General features: G+C 42.3%; 1 protein-coding gene across 2 annotated transcripts in view; it reads left to right on the top strand.

Annotated features, from left to right (window-relative positions):
- Nucleotides 1-15944, top strand: part of RAB27A (RAB27A, member RAS oncogene family) — a 75324-nt gene that overhangs the window by 1216 nt on the left and 58164 nt on the right. The window contains exon 1 of one of the 2 annotated variants that reach the window (XM_034993595.1): nucleotides 13816-13834. The exons of the other annotated variant lie outside the window; for it this stretch is intronic. The gene's annotated coding sequence lies outside the window, so the exon portion shown is untranslated. Of the gene's footprint in view, nucleotides 1-13815; nucleotides 13835-15944 lie in introns of those variants that run through there. 2 annotated transcript variants of the gene reach the window in all.

Raw genomic sequence — 15944 nt, 5'->3', positions numbered from 1 at the left:
TTATGTTGGTTTTTATTCCTACTTTCTTCTTTCTTTTTATTTAAATCATGAATTTATTTTACTTTCATGCCTGAAGCCAACTCATTTAGCTATCTCAGCCTTTCTTCCTTCTTTTCCTCTTTCTTTCTTTCTCTTTCTTTCTTTCTTTCTTTCTTCCTTCCTTCCTTCCTGCCTTTCTTCCTTCCTTTCTTTCTTTCTTTCTTTCTTTTCTTTCTTTTCTTTCTTTCTTTCCTTCTCTCTTCTTTCTCTCTTTCTCCCTTTCTCCCTGAACTTGTGAGGATTTATTTCTAGACCCTTAATTCTACTCCATTGATCTATTTGTCTATCCTTATGCTAGTATCATAGTCTTTATTATTGTAGTTATGTAGTAGGATTTGAGCATGGGAAGTGTGAGTCCTCCCATTTTGCTCTTCTTTTTTTGAAATTGTTCTGGTTATTCTGGGTCTCTTGAATTTTCATAGGAAATTTAAGATCAGTTTCTCCATTTCTTTTGCTTTGGTTTTAGAGCAGATGTAAGGCGTTTGAAGTAGGCAATAATCTCTAGGAACCAGACTCTTGATTTCTCCCTTCCAAATCTGCTTTTCACTTAGTCTTTTACATCTCAGTTAATAACAATTTTACTCTTCTAGATTCTCAGACTAAACACTCTGGAGTGACCCCTGATTCTTTTCTTTTTCTTATTCCCACATCTAATTCTTTAGCAAATCTCATTGGTTCTACTTTGAGAAAATATGATATAGGATAAAAACCATCTCTCACCATTTCCACTGCTTCTGCCAAGATCCTGTCATTTCTGTCACTGCAGAAATTACTGCAAATGCCCCCTACAGGGCCACCCTGCTTCTACCCTCACCACTCTACAGTCTGTTGTCCACACAGCAGCCAGAGGTCATTATGCCACTCACCTCTCTGTTCACGACCTCTGGTAGCTTTTTATCTCAGAAGAAAAGCAAAGTCCTCATTGTGGCTACAAGCCCCTTAGGTGGTGTGTGGCTTCATCTTGCATTGTTCTCCCCTTGCCTACTCCCTTCACCCACACCCTAAGACCTTTGCATTTGCTCTTTCCTCTTCCTGGAATGCTCTTTCTTCGAATGTCTGCATGGCTTTGTCACTCATTTCATCCAAGTCAAAAGTCATTTCTTTAGAGAGGCTTTCTTGAACCATCCCGTCTAAAATAGCATCCCTCACCCCACCCATCATTTTTTGCCCCCTAACCTTGCCTTATTTTTCTTTTCTTTAGAGTATCTATAGCAGTAACTGTCATTACACACACACACACACACACACACTATTGTCTCCCACTGGTAGAATAGGCTTCATGAAGGTCGGGAATTTGTCTTGTTCCCTATGGTGTGCACAGTGCCTAGAATGGTTTCTGGCACGTAGTAAGCTCTAAAAAATATGTGTTGAAAGAATGAAAAGGGAACAAGAGACTGAGAAATGAGGATCATCTACTGTTGCTCTTTCTCTGTTCCTTCACACTTCTAAGAGAAGCAGTGTCTGTAGTTACACTAACATCTCCTATGTCTGTCCTGTTCTATCCTCTTATGCCCCCAAGACAATGGTTTTAGCCTCCTTGGAAAGGGAAGGGCTTTGGGTTCTTCCCACAGTGGCAGTGGGGGGCCTCTCCACTGTTGCCTGGGCAGACTGTGTGGGGGCACTTGGCTCCTGCTTCCAGTGACACCGCTTCTTGTGCTGAATTCAAATTCAAGAAAATGGAAATTCCTTTCTTTTTTTTTTTTTTAAGATTTTATTTATTTATTTGAGAGAGAGAGAATGAGAGACAGAGAGCATGAGAGGGAGGAGGGTCAGAGGGAGAAGCAGACTCCCTGCCGAGCAGGGAGCCCGATGCGGGACTCGATCCAGGGACTCCAGGATCATGACCTGAGCCGAAGGCAGTGGCTTAACCGACTGAGCCACCCAGGCGCCCGGAAATTCCTTTCTTGATGAATATTTTGCACTACAGTGAATTAATCTTTCTCTGGCTTCTAACTGAAGTTTCACTCCCGACACACATTTCCATTTAATTACATAGCTACTGTAGACTGTCAACTGTTTATGTATATGTTGTCTTCTGTGTCTTATGGCTAGATTGTAATATCCTGGAGACAGAGCATGACTTTAGCTCACTTTCTGAGTCTTATGGTGCAAGGTATCTTGGATAAAAGGAATGTTCGGTAAACTCTTGCTGAATGTACCAATAAGTTAATGAATAAGCCTGGATTTATTTTTATCATTGGAAACTTCTAGTCCATACCTTTCATTTTTCTTAGCCAACAGCTGTAAATATCTTGTTTTAGTCCACCTTATTTTGCTGCTTCTGATAGAGCAGTATTGGCTGCAGTTGAGTAGGATTTCCTGCTGCCCTTTCTCAGCGAGAATTGAATTAATCAGCCTAGAGAGTATGGTAATTGATCTTGTAAGTTATTTAAAAATTGAAACTACCTTCCATTATTATTTAAACTTATCTTGGAATGTGCCCTATCTGAATCTTCACTGCAAAATATGGAAACGGATTATTTTTACATATCTAGGGGATATATACAAATATATATTTTCCCTAATGAATTATACATTTGAAACCTTCTGAAAAACAAAACAGAGCTTGCATATTTAAAGTCTGAGCCCCTAACTAACTAGATGGGAGGAATCCTTTCATAATGTGAATGTCCATCAGATTATCACAAAGTACACTTTCAATACCTTGCAATTTTATAAGTCAATTATACCTCAATAAAGCTAAAATTAAAAAATAGTGTGAGCCCCAAAGAAACAAGATTGTGTTGCCATTATCAAAACAAGGGTGACTTCCGAAGAGAGTAATTTTTCCCTTTCATGGCTTTTGCTTTTTATGCCTTATGCAGTTTTTGCTAGAACCACATTTATTCCCCCCTTTCTTGGTCAGGACGTTTAAGTTTATGATCTGGTTTCCCTTAAGCTGATTACCTTGGGAGCAGACATGAGCCTCCCCTGAGTTGGAGGAAGAGATAAAGGGTTTGTAATTAACGTTATGTCTGGAGGGTGAGATGGGGAGCAGGGAGCATCCAGCTCATTCCGCCTCCTGTCTGCTCAGGCAGCAGGGAAGGCACACCACATTCTTTGTTTTGTATGAGTGAGGTCTATTAATACGCACATTTTATTTACTGTTAACTAAAATTTGATGCCTCGTTTACTCAAGAGGAAGGCTGACAGTTATTTTTCCACTTATTTGTTTATTGCCTCTTTATATGTTACTCTTGAGAAGGCCTTCCGTTTATTGCCCCAGCCACCTTAGAACTACCCACATGTATGGAATCAGACTTTTGATTCTTAAAATCGAACTTTTAATGTGGGGTTGGAGATAGGGTGCTAGATTTAGCAAGTGAAAAAAAAAAAAGAAATTTGCACTTTGGATAAACAATGAATAACTTCTTACTAGAAGTATGTTCCATAAATATACTAAGAAACGATTTGTTGTTTATATGAAATGCAAATGTAACTGGGCATCTTGTATTTATTTATTTTTAGGATTTTATTTATTTGACAGAGAGAGACCGCGAGAGAGGGAACACAAGCAGGGGGAGCAGGAGAGGGAGAAGCAGGCTTCCCACAGAGCAAGGAGCCTGATGTGGGGCTCGATCCCAGGACGCTGGGATCATGACCTGAGCTGAAGGCAGACGCTTAACGACTGAGCCACCCAGGCGCCCCTGGGCATCTTGTATTTAATCTGGCAACTCTAGTCTGATAAACCCATTTATGAATAGGAAATGAATTGATCATGACAATGTCCAAAGAATGACTGAGCTATGGCTTATTTTGGTGACTGCACATGTGTCTATCTTAAGGACAGAGAGGGGGTACCTGGTTGGCTCAGTCTGTGGAGCATATGACTGGTGATCTTGGGGTTGTAGGTTTGAGCCCCACATTGGGTGTAGAAATTACTTAAAAAGTAAAATAAAATCTTTAAGGACAGAGAAGACTTATAAACTCAAGGAGTATAAGAAGGGGAAGGAAGTTGAAGAAGATTTAGTTTTATTTTAGTCTTTTGTAGGTTAGGAAATTCACATCCACAGACTTTAAGTCACTTTGTCAGATCATAGAGTTAGTGGCAGAGCCAGGACTGGAACTCCAGGCACAGTGGTTGTCTGTCACGTAATGTCTTCCTATAAGATTGTAAGATATATATATATGTTTTCATGTTGACCCTTAATCACTTTTTAAAAAAAATTCCAGTATAGTTTCAGGTGTACAAGATAGTGATTCAGCAGTTCCCACCCTAAATCCCTTCTGTTGTCACCATCCTAGGATCACCCCCCTATCACACTGTCCTTCCAGTCCCCAGATCCAGTGGCAGGCAAAGGCACTCTCATGAGACACCCTTGACTTTTCTCGGAGAGCCTCCTGACTGTCAAAAGCCACCATTTGGTTGCATTCCCTGTGACGATGCCAGAAAGTCTGTTCTTCAACGTGTTTTTATTCCTTTTGAGGTCTTGTTAATATTTCTGTTCCTTTTAGGCTTTTATTATAAGATGCTTTGATTACAATGCACTTACTGAGAGTAATTCCCCAACAACCAAGTATTGTCTTATTGACAGCCTGCTTGCTTTGTGGCCTACTCCTATGAAACTGCTCATTGCCTTGCATTGTGGTACAACAAATATGAAAGATATATGGGAAGGATAAATAGATTGCACAGATAGAGGTGACTTGCCCTGAAGAGACGTGTTCTTATAAATGCCGAGCTATTTTATTATTATCTTAAAATTATTCGTGCTTATTTAAGAAAGCAGCCTTGAAAATGAACATGCTTCCTGTGTCACTAGACTATTGTATTTCAGAGCCACTAATCTTGTTTTTTCATAGGTTCGTTGATTAATTCATATAAAGCCTTACCAGCTGCCAGGTCAAAGCATAATAATAAAATCGGTTGCCAAGAGACTGAAAAATCTGTTCATTCTTATTAACCGCAGTTCATCTATCCTACCCTGATGCCACCACATGGGTGGCTGGTCAAGTCTTATCTGGGTATGACTGGTTACTTATCTCCTGTATATTCATATCATTAAAAACAAAGACAGGGTCTCAGTCAACTAACTAAACCTTATGATAAGGTATTTTTATTCTTGTTATACTAGCCCTAAGATGGGGGGGGGGGGATAAGACATAGAAATAGGTCATGACTTAAATGTTCGTTTGAGATACCCAAGAATTGTAAAATATAATCTATGGTGGTGGTCAGGATTTCTTTGTTTCTTACAAAGCGTGATTGATTTTCATAATGAATCTCACCATTGCAAGGGAGTGACCCCAAGAATGAGTAAAAAGGTCTAGCAGCCCTTGAAAAGATAAGGTATTATTCTAGTTAGATACTGGAGACCAGATGTGGCCAAACAAGCTGCTGGCTGTTCCTAACTGGGCTTCCATTGTCAGGGGCAAGGTCAAGCTGTGCCCCGCTTTGCTTTGGCACAGAAAGCCATGGAGTGGGTTTTGATGCTTTGAGTGACTCACCCCTGTGTTCTGGAGCTCCTGCTTGAATGTGGGGGAGCCCACGTAGCTGGGATGTAGTAGGATGGCTTTTAGTCTGTAATATTGCTGATAATTAACTATGTGATATTGCACCAGAGGTTCTCAGTTAGGGCTGATTTTGACGCCCTCCGCCCCTGGGGACATTTGGCAATGTCTGGAGACAGTTCTGGCTGTCACAACTGAGGAGTTACTATTGGCATTTCGTGGATAGAGGTGCAGGATGGCCCCTCATGACAAAGGATTACCCTGCCCAAAATGTTAATGGTGCCAAGGCTGAAAAACCCTGCATTAGACAAATCACTGAATCTCCCTGGCCTGCATTTTTCTGAGTTACACATTCTCTCCATCATGTAAAGTTCACTAAGCCTGAGTCCACCACTGTTGTCTTTCTCACTTCTCTCTTACCCTGATTCTAAGTCATTAAATGTGGAATAGGGTCCAGGTGTGGATATTGATGGGCAGTTGGGACTGAGCACCCCTGCCCTCGGGGATCACATGGAGTAGGTCTTGTGAGGGTGCCAGGTGGACCATCTGAGAGGAATGGACCCTGTGGTGACAGCCTGTCTGTAGGCATTCGGCCATGTGATTCAGCATTAAGTGGAAGCCTGCCAGAAACCCACAGAGAACATTGTGACTGAAGGTTTGGTCTCTAAATTCCTCAGAGCCCTGTGCTCTCAGCACTTATGCATGATGAGCTCTCAGCTCACCAGAGTGTCCACGCCCCAAATTTCCAGCCAGCAACCATACCCTTGTGCCAGGGGTGCCTTGGACAGCAGAGTTTCCCAAGGAAATATTGAAATGGACAATTTCTTGATGAACACCTGATTTTCTGCTTAACTAGAGCCTTTCTGAAAGATTTAAAAGTCAACAATAAAAGCGCCCTACACTAAGTTGTCAGCCCATTTTGCCCCCCAGGTAAGGAAACCTCATTTACTATGCTTAGAGCATCATGTAATTTAAGTGCTGGTAGGCCCTAGAAACCAGGTAGCTCAGCCTCCCCTCCACCTCAGAGGTTCAGAGCTGTGCTCAAGGCCACATGGTTAACTGATGACAGAGAAGGTTCTAAAAGACAGGTCTGTCTGCTGGTTCTTCACTGTGTTCTGTCCATGTCCCTATGCTGGTATTTCTTGATTGTAACCAGGTATAAACATGGGCAAGATAAAATTGTGTTGTTTTGTTGTTTAAAGGAAATGACTTTCAGATGGAACTTTAACAACCAGTGTCTCTTCCTTGACCCTTCTGAAGTATCACAGGGAGTGAAATAAGTATATTATGCTTTTAACCTAAGTTAAAGCCATCCAGAAATAACTGAGTGCTTGCCATGGCTATGTGCCAGCCACCATCATTTCTTCCCGATATTGCTGCTTTTCTGGTCCCATTCTTGCCCCCTCCCCCTGCCCCTGCCACAGCCCATGCCTCACACAAAGCCAGTGAAATTTATTTTTATTATTTTTTTATTCTTATGTTAATCCCCATACATTACATCATTAGTTTTAGATGTAGTGTTCCATGATTCATTGTTTGTGCATAATACCCAGTGCTCCATGCAGAATGTGCCCTCCTCAATAACCACCACCAGGCTAACCCATCCTCCCACCCTCCTCCCCTCTAGAACCCTCAGTTTGTTTTTCAGAGTCCATCGTCTCTCATGGTTCGTCTACCCCTCCTATTTCCCCGGCTTCATTCTTCCCCTCCCGCTACCTTCTTCTTCTTTTTTTTTTTCTTAACATATATTGCATTATTTGTTTCAGAGGTACAGATCTGAGATTCAACAGTCTTGCACAATTCACAGCGCTTACCAGAGCACATATGCTCCCCAGTGTCTAACACCCAGTCACCCCATCCCTCCCACCCCACCCCCCACTCCAGCAACCCTCAGTTTGTTTCCTGAGATTAAGAATTCCTCATATCAGTGAGATCATATGATACATGTCTTTCTCTGATTGACTTATTTCGCTCAACATAATACCCTCCAGTTCCATCCACGTCGTTGCAAATGGCAAGATCTCATTCCTTTTGATGGCTGCATAATATTCCATTGTATATATATACCACATCTTCTTTATCCATTCATCTGTCGATGGACATCTTGGCTCTTTCCACAGTTTGGCTATTGTGGACATTGCTGCTATAAACATCGGGGTGCACATACCCTTCCAGATCCCTACTTTTGTATCTTTGGGGTAAATACCCAGTAGTGCAATTGCTGGATCATATGGTAGCTCTATTTTCAACTTTTTGAAGAACCTCCATACTGTTTTCCAGAGTAAGTCAGTGAAATTTAAAAGTAAATCAGATCACATCCTTCTTCTGCTTTAAATTCCTCTGCCGTTTCCCACTGCAGTTGGTGTAAGATTCAGATGTTCTGATCGTGGTCTGTAGATGTCTCCATGATCTGGGCTCTGCTGGCCTCCATGGCCTCAGCTCGTCCCTGTGCCTTCATCTCCAGACTCATCTCCTTCCTTTCTGTTCCTTGGAGGTGCCAAGCTCATTCCTTCCTCAGAGCCTTTGTGCTTGCCCTTACCTCTACCTCAATGTGTTTCTCTCTAGATCCTCACCTGGCTGGCTGCTTGGCAGCATTCAGATTTAATTTCAAATATCATTCCTTCAAGGAAGGAGGGATGGGGTGGCTGGGTGATAGACACTGGGGAGGGTATGTGCTATGGTGAGTGCTGTGAATTGTGCAAGACTGTTGAATCACAGATCTGTACCTCTGAAACAAATAATGCAATATATGTTAAGAAAAAAAAAAGAAGAAGAAGTTAGCAGGAGGGGAAGAATGAAGGGGGGGAATCGGAGGGGGAGATGAACCATGAGAGACGATGGACTCTGAAAAACAAACTGAGGGTCCTAGAGGGGAGGGGGGTGGGAGGATGGGTTAGCCTGGTGATGGGTATTAAAGAGGGCACGTTCTGCGTGGAGCACTGGGTGTTATGCACAAACAATGAATCATGGAACACTACATCTAAAACTAATGATGTAATGTATGGTGATTAACATAACAATAAAAAATTAAAAAAAAAAGAAGTGGGTGATGACTTTCACCCTGATGACTCTGTTTAAAGTAGCCTCTGGTCACTCACTATCCTATTATTATTGTGTTGTTGTCTTCACAGTACTTACTACCATTTGAAATTATTTTATCCTATGTTCACTTATTTATTGTCTCTCTCTTCCTGCTAAAATGTTCTCTCCATGAGGGCAGGAGCTTTGTCTGTTTTGTGAAGTGCTATGTGTTTAACCCATAGAATCATACCTGGCACATGACAAATGGTAAGATAATAATGAATGAATGACGGGGTGCCTGGGTGGCTTGGTGGGTTAAGTGCCTGCCTTTGGCTCAGGTCATGGTCTGGGGTGCTGGGATCGAGCCCTGCATCGGGCTCCCTGCTCAGCGCGGGGTCTGCTTCTCCCTCTGCCCCTCACCCCACTCATGCTCTCTCTCTCTCAAATAAATAAATAAATAAAATCTTAAAAAAAATAATGAATGAATGACAAAGTAAATGAGCAGTTGGTGATAGAGAAGATTGCTTTACAGATTTAGTGCTATGTAACTCCTGTTTTCTCTTACATGTTGGACTTTATTTTTTAAACTCAAACCAGAATGCTAGTTTATTGATACGTGAGAAGTGGAACTGTTAAGCAGACTAGATTTTTTTCTTTGAGGACTAATGCACTTGTTTCCTGTAGTAAAACTCCATGGGGAGCACATATAAAAGAAGACAGGTACTTGGTAAGCACAGACTCAGGGCACAGGGACTTAGAAATCAAAAAGATCCGAGAGCTACCGTGTGCTGGAAAAGGCCTGAACGGTCACCCTGGTAATGGTTCCTCATAACTGGCTGTCTGTGAAAATCACATGGAGAGATTTATTAAAACATACCCACACGAAGCCACACATTTTCCAGTCTCTCCTGTGGAGATTCTAATTTGTTCGTTTGCAGCCAGGCCTGGGGAATCCATGTTTTCTTTGAAATGCTGCCAAAATGATGGATGGTGCACAACCAGCTTTGGGAACCAGTGACAGCCCACCCCTGTTTCCAGATAAGTAAACTGAGGCTCAGAGAGCTCAAGTGCCTCACTCAGGGTGACACATAGGGTGAGCAGGGAGATGGCACTCAAATCTCCCAGCTTCCTCTCTGCACTGTTCACAGAACATGACCACAAAGCTTCTCAAGGGCAGAGGCAGCACCACCTCGGAAATTGCTGGTTTATTACTTTTTTCTTTATTTACACAAAACTAACCAGTCTGCTGTCAAGCAGGAAATGCATACAGCCTAGTTTTCCTTTTTTATTACAAAGTGTCAGATCAATTAGAGTTTAGATTCTGGGGCTGCAGAGTGACGATCAGTGTGGTTCTGGGGCCAACATCATCAGCACCATCTGGAACTTGTTAGCAATGCAGATTCTCAGCCCAGCAGTACTGAATCTGAAACTCGGGAGGTATGGCCCACAGTCTGTATTTTAAAGCCATCCAGAAGATTCTGATGCGCACTCAAGTTTGAGAACCACTGTCCATGGCTGCATTTTGCAATTCAACCATTGGTTAAAGCCGCTGGCCTCGGCCTTTTAGTTCGTGACTCATTAACATCAAGGCCTCAAGTTAAGCTAGCCGTCTGCTTTCTTTGGTGACATTTAATCAAAACAGGGCCTAATGTTATCAATCTTCATTAGAATGCCATACACGAGGAAGGAGGGGGAGGGATTACTACTTATTGAGCATGTGCTGTGTGTGAGGAACCATGTTTGAGGCTATTACTTATTTAATTCTCACCACCATCCTGCTAGGTGGGTATAGTATCCTTATTTTACAGATTTGGAATAGGAGGCTGGTAGAGGTTAAACATGGTCTTCTCTATGGGTCCTTTGACCAACTATAGTTGTATGTTTTGCTATCTGTTGTCTCCCTAGATAGCCTTCTTATGGATAACCGGGAATCCCCTGGGAAGCTTGTTATACATGCACATCTCTCTCAGAGATCCTAATTCAGAAGACTGGTTGGAACCCAGGACTTTGGGTTTTCATCAGGTACTCCGGGTGCTTCTGCTGCCAGTGGGCACCTGACCATACTTGGAGAAATCCTATCCAACTCCACTCACAGTGGTTAGACCAGGTGTTCCTCAAGGTTTTGATGAGGTTCTGTGGTTCTCCAGTGTTTTGTGTGTTCACAGGCCTTGGGCACTGGGTGGGGATGTTGGCAGAACAAATATGAGCATGGGAGGAGGGAGCTTGGGAGCGTGTATAAAAGTAGTCTCATATTTCTGCTCTCTGCTGCCTCTTAGAGGGCCATGTTTTGGCTTTGAGTAACTTGATTCTTTCTGTTATCTATCGCAAATTGTGCAACTTTTCTTATAGCAACTTCACCCTTGTGTTGGTGGGATGCACGGTTGTGAGCAATTTCCCCCAGGCTGTAATTAATATCTATCGAATTCTGAGTTGCTTCGGCTTTTGAGGTCAGAAATGGGATTTCATCTGTTTGATGATAACATAGATACTTATTTTTTAGGGAAAGATTTGACATATTTTAATGAATGAGTTGTCAATCCATTAGGAGACTGAATGATTTGGTTCCATTATGAAGGAAAAAAGTAAGATGCAAATTGAAAAAGAATGTCCAGGATGCTGCCTGATGTCCTTCTTTGTGAGGTGGCATACTGATTGGTCCATAGGTTTGCAAGCAGCTACTGACAAATACCGCGGGTCTCCCATAGCATAAAAAAGATGCATGTGTCAAAAGATGGCGAGAACCTCCCAGGCCTTCGCCCAGTGGAGAAGTCAACAATGTGGGAATATTAAATATCTTTAATATGTCTTAGTCCCTGAAATAAAATTGTGTAAGGCAAGGGCAGAAGGAAATTCACAAAAGCACACATTTCGGTCTCCTGAGATCCACTGTGCATAAGGCAAATTATTTTTGCCAGGAAGAAAATAACCAAGTTACAGGGTAAGTATCTAAGAATAATTTCTTTGGCCACTGCTATTAGAGTTGACCATAACAGTGTGTAATTAGTACAGTAGCTGGGGCTACCACTTGAGTGCTTACTATGTGTCAGGAAGTATACAAACATTCTCTCATTTAATCCTCAACAGACTTTCAAAGTAGATATTATCCTTTACTTTACAGATGATGAAACAAGCTTAGGAGGATTAGGTAATTTTCGCAGGGCTGGGACTGAGGTTTCCAGGGATGAGAGACTGTCAGTTCTAGGGGTGCCTGAGTAGCTCAGTCATTAAGTGTCTGCCTTCTGCTCAGTTCATGGTCCTGGGTACCCTGGATCGAGCCCAACATCGGGTTCCCCGCTCAGCGGGGAGTCTGCTTCTTCCTCTGCCCCTTCCCCCCTCACTTGTGCTCTGTCTCTATCTCTTTCTCTCAAATAAATAAAATCATTAAAAAAAAAAGGACTGTCAGTGCTAAAACTAAGACAGTCCTGAGTAAACTGGGATGGTTGGTTACCCTGAGTGTCACCCAGCCTGCTGACCCACAGTTGATAGTTAAGAAGTAAGCCCAAAGGGTTCTGAGTAGTCAGACAGATGGTTCATATATGGAAACTTGCTGATCTGCCTCACGGAGACTTTCAGAACATTCCTCGGCACCCCCTTTCCTCCATTTTACATGCAGTTCTAATAAGCCTGATTATTTGGTTTCCAGGTGCCTTGTCAATGAGAAACTGAACATTGGAAGGGGAAGTGGTTATTGTAGAAAGGCACACCAATTACCATGGTGAGGGACGTCTGGCTGAAGGTGGGAGCAAGGAGAATGAAATATGAACGAATAAAAGATGGAGTCATTACAGTAGTCAGGAGGTGTTTATTATAGTGGCAAACATCCCTTAATAAAAATAGCCGTTATTGAACACTATGTGCTGAACACTACTTTAAGCACTTCTAGGAATCACATAATTCAATTCTTACAAAATAATCCTATTATCCCTGTTCCACAGATGAGGAAACTGGGGCACAGAGAGGTTAAGTAACTTGCTGAAGATCACACAGCCAGTGAGTGGTAAAGCTGAGATTCAAAGTCTCCAGAGCCCAGATCCTCAACATCCTGCTTCACTGTAGGTCCTAGATGCTGAGGAGGTAGCACAACAAGTTAGTGATGTTTATTGTGATGTCCTGAATCATCCAAGAAAAAAAAATTAAAGCATGGACATTACATTTTACAGTAGCCACCCCCTTATCCACAGGGAATGTGTTCCAAAGTCCCCAGTGGATGCCTGAAACCGTGGATAGTACTAAATCCTATATATACTATGTTTTTTCCTATACATACTTACCTATGATAAAGTTTAATTTATAAATTAGGTACAGTAAGAGATTAACAACAATAACTACTAATAGAACAATTATAACAATATACTGAATGAAAGTTATGTGAATATGGTGTCTCAAAATATCTTATTGTGCTATTCTCATCCTTCTTGTGATGATGTGAGATGATAAAATAACTATGTGATGAGTTGAAGTGATGTGATGATGTAAGCTTTGTGATGTAGCCTTAGGCAACTATTAGCCTTCTGATGAATCGTCAGGGATCATGAGCTTCTGGACCACTACTGACCCCCGGTACATGAAGCATCAGGAAGGAAAACCATGGATGGGGTGGGGGGTGTACTAGTGTATTTTGTAGGAATTAATTAAAAAAAATTTTTTTTTTTTAAAGATTTTATTTATTTATTTGAGAGAGAGAGAATGAGAGACAGAGAGCATGAGAGGGAGGAGGGTCAGAGGGAGAAGCAGACTTCTTGCCGAGCAGGGAGCCCGATGCGGGACTCAATCCCGGGACTCCAGGATCATGACCTGAGCCAAAGGCAGTCGCTTAACCAACTGAGCCACCCAGGCGCCCAATTTTTAAAATTTTTTTATCAAAGTTCTACATGGACATAGTGCTACAGGCCTGTTACAGAAAGCCATCAGTCCCCTCCCCCAGCTCATTTCCTGCTCCGCAGAGACAACTGCTTTCAATTCTTGTAATTAGGTGACTCTTGCTAGTAGTTTCATTCCTTGTCTCTAAATGACATACTCGATATTTCTATGGTCAATTTTTAGTTTTAAGCATTATTTAAATGCCTATGCCTAGACACTTTACCATGGAAGAAGAGAATTTTAATTCATTTCCCCACCCACCATACCACACGTGTATGCCATTTCCGTCCCCTACTCTCAAGTTTTGTCATAGGTTTAGTTAGATCAGTACATCCTGGGCTTGTTGTTTTCTTCTTTAGGTCTTCCCTCCGGGGCTGGGTGGATTCTCCAGAGAGCATTTGAACCACCTGCCTGTGGAGAATGCCTGCGTTCTGGAAGTTCCAGCCTGTGCGTGAGGGTGGAGGTATCTCAGTATTTAGAGGATTGGGATCTAAGCAGACTTCCACTATTTTTAGCCTTGACTTTACCCTCCTCTCCCCTCCAGGAGTGTTTGGGTGCTCTGAATGCCTGAGCCTTTCTGCAGATTCTGTGATGAGTTGATTTTTGGCTGTCCCTAGTGGCAGGTAGAGTCATCTTTCCCAGGTCTGCTCATCAGTTACCTCTTGTCCATTTGCTTTATAGCTTCCACATTTTGTTGCTGTTGTTACCGCTCACTTTCTCTTTGTCCTTGTGAGTTCATACCTAAAACAACAACAACAAAAACCTCTTTTTACTGTTACATTAGTGAGATTTGAGGAGGTAGCAGAACTAAGGTGTGTGTTTGGTGCACCATCTTTATCCTAAAGTTGGAAAGACATTTTAGAAAGCTTTCAATGTGGAGGGGTCAAAAAAAAGTTTTTGTCGCTCTAATGGGAAGACCACTAGTTCTATGAAAAATGGAAGTTTTACTTCTACTTGCTACTCAAAGTGTAGTTCTAGGACTAGGACCATCCATCCATAGTACCTGGGCATCACGTGGGCCCCATCCAAACTTATTGAATCAGAATTAGCATTTTATCAAAATCCCTAGGAGAGTCCTAAGCTTGCTGAAGATTGAGACATGCTAATATGAAGTACTTTACTCAACTCCTACTGTAATTAGGATAAGCGAATTTTAATGAACTTTAATCTGGGATTTAAAAATCTTGGTATATTCCCTTACTAAATTATTCTCCAAATTCTAGAGGTTGCTGTGAGATAATATAGAGGCGTATGTAAGTTTCATGAAAATGCATCCTCTCTCCCTTTATAAGCCATGTCTGTCCATTGGAGTCAACATCAGATGTGAACCAAAAATTCCATGTCATTTGCCATGAGAGATTTCAGACTGGTTATGTTCAGGCTTTTTTTAGCTGCCCACAGTTCTTGAGGTTGGTGATAGGATTTTATAGATTGGATAGGCTGAGTTTTCAGTCACACATCAAGCTGCCAAAGTTAGAGGGTGGCTTCCCTTAGAGGCAAAGGAAAGATTAATTAGTTTAAGCCCAGCCTCTTTCCCAGTGGCTGGTATATGCTCAGCAAGTGATTGTGGGATGAGCGAGCCAAAGATACAATTCCTGTCTTCAAGATATTCACCAACCAACATAAATTGGATGTCACCATACAGGGTTGACCAGCTCTAGGAAAGAGTAAGCACAGAAAAGGGGCATTTAACTTAGCATTACTGGCAGAAGGAGCCGAAGGGCTACGTGATTTGATGAACCTCACTTGGTGCGTTTAGGGCAGGGGCTCTCAGTTTAGTGTGTATTAGAATCACTTGGTGGGCTTGTTAAAACACAGACCCTGTGGCCATCCTGACAATTCCTGATTCAGTACACCTGGGGTGGGCCCAAGACTGTGCATTTCTAACCCATGTCCTGGGTGATGCTGATGATACTGATTTCACATTTTGAAAACCACTGGTTTTAGAGAATTATAAATAGTTCTTGTGGCTGGAGTCAGTGGGCAGGGAATAGTAGGTGATACTGAAGGCAGAAGTCTAAGGAGTAGGGAGTTCATTATGGAGTTTGTGGGGAGTCAGGTTTTACAGAGGAGAATGATGAACACCCATCTGCAGTTTGGAAAGATCATTTTGGTGTGGTGAGGAGGATGGATCGGTAGCAGGGCCAGGCTGGAGGCCGGAAAACTAAGTGGATGATCATAGCCGTCCAGATGACAAATTAAAAGAACTTGGAGGAGGAAAGATCCCTAGAACTTGGTGGCCTGTTGGAAGTGGGAGGGGAAGAGGGGAAGGAGTCATATCGGACCATCAGATTTCTGGCTGGGTGGGTGTCGGGATTGTGTTATTCAAGACATAGGAAGAGAGGGGGTCTGAAGCAGGGTCTGGAAAGAAGAACAAAGGAGGTAAGTCAAGGGCAGGAAATGTTGAATTTGAAATGGCAGCAGGAAATCTGGGTGGTCCTCCCAGTAGATAGTTTTCTTTCTGGGTCTGGAGGCCAGGAGAGGCCTGGTAAGTCACCTAGCCCCAGCCCTTCTGCCACTTTCATTTGATCTCCTGTGTTGTTTGTTTGGATCAGGCATTGCATTTGTGAAGA

Source organism: Mirounga leonina, unplaced genomic scaffold (assembly GCF_011800145.1).
Source record: "Mirounga leonina isolate KUSES-001 unplaced genomic scaffold, KU_Mleo_1.0 Mir_91, whole genome shotgun sequence".
Taxonomy (NCBI): domain Eukaryota; kingdom Metazoa; phylum Chordata; class Mammalia; order Carnivora; family Phocidae; genus Mirounga; species Mirounga leonina.
Note: the sequence above shows the minus strand (reverse complement) of the source record. Positions and strands in the feature narration are given on the sequence as shown.